Here is a 3,483-nt window from a genome sequence, read left to right on the forward strand (position 1 = left end):
TGCTGTACTTCCTTGGCTGCAGAATATTGAATGATCTTTGATGAGTCATGCTTAGAAACCAAGCTACATATTATCCTTCCATTTCCTTTTTTAATTTAATCTTAAATATGATAAAATTAAACCAAAAAAGGAACAAAAATGATGTGGGCTTTGTCTTGGTCGTGGGAGGCCCTTCTCATTATGGGAAACATGTTTGGATTATGGAAATTAGGCCCCATTTGGAAAAAACACATTTTTGATCAATGTTGATTTCATGCATTTTCCCAAAATATGGTCAACTTCAACAAGGCATAAATCCTTCAATTTTTATCATATGAAGGAGATCTTGTACTTTTTGGAAACCTCAAAGAGTCCTCTAACCAATGTCTTTGGTCTCATGTCAAAATGATTTTCCATGATCCTTGTGTATCCTTTTGAAAAAAGTGACTTTTTGTTGACTTTGAAAATGACCTGTAATGTCTTGATTCATATTTTTCAAATGGTGAATCTAATGACCATGGGACCAATTGCATTTGAAAGATAATTGAATTTCCTTCAACATGAGCTTTGTTTTGAATTTTTTGGATGAAGGATGAGAGAGTTATGACTAGTCAAAGTTCAGTTGACTTTTTAGGAGAAAACCCTAATTTTGAAACTTAGGGTTTTGTTGATTTTTGATCTTTCCTTGATGAATTATGATCAACCAATGATCAAATGATGAATCCTTTGACAAAATATGGATGTTGACAAAAAATTTCATTTTTGACTGTCTGTTGACTTTTTTGGTCAAACGGGTCGTCTGTTGACTGTTTGAGCTGCTGACTGTGCGTATGAGTGAACTGAAGTTTGAAAATTTGTATGGTGGTACTTTGAGATATATGGAGGTCCATGAAATCCATTTGAGGTCTCAAAAACTTGTTCTCCTGAAAAAACAATAAACCCTAGTTAGGGACTGTTTGTGTAGGAGACAGTTAAGCGTACCTGATTTTTGTGCAGTGCTGAGTCTCTGCTAATCATGTGATATTCAGAAGACTTCTAGAATAAAAATCTTGGAATTTTGAAAATGTAAAAGATTGATTTGATTGAGGGTACAAAACACGGAGAATTGCACTGTCAGCGGTTTGACTGTCAACTGACTGTTCAGGCATGTAGCAGTTAAAGTGAAAATTCAACAGTCAAAGTTAATATTTTTGTTGTTTTTGTTTTTGGTTTTGTTTTGTGTTAATGATGAAAATTTATTTACATGACTTGTTAGAAAAAACACAGACATAGTAAATAATAAATACTGTATGCGAGCAAAATTACTGATAATGACCCTGAAAATCATTTAATGCACAGAAAAATAAATATTTAACTGGCAGAAAACACACAAAATATTATCTGGATAATTAAGCAACAGTACGACAAATAGTACGACATTTAATACTGACAGTACAAATATTACATACTATAATGAACAGTACGACGAGTAAACGGTACATTAAGAAATAAGAGATACGACAAACTTTAAGAATGACGATTAATAACCCATGCTACAAACAGTAACATGTAGATGATTGGGAGTATCAACATCCCAGGTCCACATTTTTCAGGGCTATGCAGACAGAAGAAGGACATGATTACCACCACGACGGTGATGATCATAAGAAAACACGTTTCCATCCGCTTCGCCATTTTTGCCGGGGGAAGAAGAGAGAATGAATATGAAGTAGAAATTTGAGAGATGAGTTAGAATTTGATGTGATATTTTATGGAAAAAAATGAGAGGTATTTATAGAATGAAAAGAAGGATAGAGACGTTGGGGAATGAAGTGATTCTGTACAAAAGGTAAATTTGAGTGGAAGTGAGATTTGAAAGAAAGTGTATGATAGTGTTGGAAAAAAGAAAGATGTGTAGAATAAAGTTAGGATTTAATTTTGAAAGAAGAGATTTGAAAAGAGATTTTGAAAATAATGGAATATAGTACAAAAATTAGTGGGAAACAAAAGATAATAATAATTTACTTGTTACCAGTACAGTCTGAATCCCCGAACTATGCGCCTGCAAAAGATTTAACTCTGTACCAATTGCGTCAGTACTATTTATCTGTAAATAAATATCAAATAAATAGCGTATGTGAAGTAATAAACAGTAATTGGCGTTTGCGTAAGAGTAAATTCAACAGCGAGCCAAAATACCGTATAAGAAAAATTCTAAAAACCAAGTATTCATAAATCAGGATATGAAAATCCAAGATTATATGAAACTCTTAATTTTTAGATTGAAGTTTTCTTGAAAAAAGATGCGGGCAAATTTTGGGGTATAACAGCATGCGTATAACAAATTTTGAATCATCAAACACATGTTAGAACAAAGTTGGGACACCATTGCATCACCACGCTGAAACACTTGCAAAATTTCTCCGAAAACAGAATTTAACAACATGGTTCATCGTTAAACGCACTAGCAAGCACAAGGATGCATCAAACAAATTCCGAAAAGTGAATCACAACACAATTATCCTTCCGGGCAGCAACGACAACATGTATTAAAATCAACCGGAATCAAAATTAAATCCGCAAATTAGTGCTCACAAACATGTATCGGCTCAAGTTACATCACCCCAAAATTATATACTTGTCACAAACAAAAAATTCACATGAAAAGCATTAGTTCCAAGCAAATATCCAAGTGTCGGCATGAACAAATATCACATGAAAAAAAACAAAACACATGAACCACAAGCTAATAAGTCAGTTAAATTCCAATCCACAAATATTTTCCGGAATCAACTCATGAACAACAACAAGAATCGCTCAATGTTATTCTTGGATTTCTTATCTCTTTTATCCAGTGCCGTTCCTGGATGTCATTTCTTACTTCGTTCAATGCCATTCTTGGATATTGTAATCCTCACTTTATTCAATGCTATTCTTGGATATCGTGATTCCTTTTCTCCAGTGCCATTCCTGGATATCTTTTCTCACTTTGTTCAATGTCATTCTTGGATATTGGGATCCTGACTTTATTCAATGCTATTCTTGGATATCGTGATTCCTTTTCTCCAGTTCCATTCCTGGATATCTTTTCTCACTTCGTTCAATGTCATTCTTGGATGTTGTGATCCTCACTTTATTCAATGCTATTCTTGGATATCGTGATTCCTTTTCCTTTCATCCAAAACTAGTAATTATATGTCATATTTCCCACAAAAAGTCAGAGTCTTGCGTTCGTGTCATACATGTGGGCTCTCAGGCTCCAAATTGTGATATCTTTTGTATTTAAGTCCCTTCTACCGTGCTAAGGCAAAGATTTCATCTTCCCCTCATCAGGTATCAGAAACTTAAATAGGGACAGCTGTTGTACCCCAATTTTTGACCACTGAGATCCCACCATATTCCAAATAGTAGGATCATCATCATCATCATGCACACATCATTTTCTAATCAAAAATACAAAAATTGTTGTTTGTTGCTTGTGTTTTAAGACAGGAGACTGGTCAATAGGAGACTGAGCAAATTAGG

Source organism: Vicia villosa, linkage group LG2, assembly GCF_029867415.1.
Source record: "Vicia villosa cultivar HV-30 ecotype Madison, WI linkage group LG2, Vvil1.0, whole genome shotgun sequence".
Lineage (NCBI taxonomy): Eukaryota > Viridiplantae > Streptophyta > Magnoliopsida > Fabales > Fabaceae > Vicia > Vicia villosa.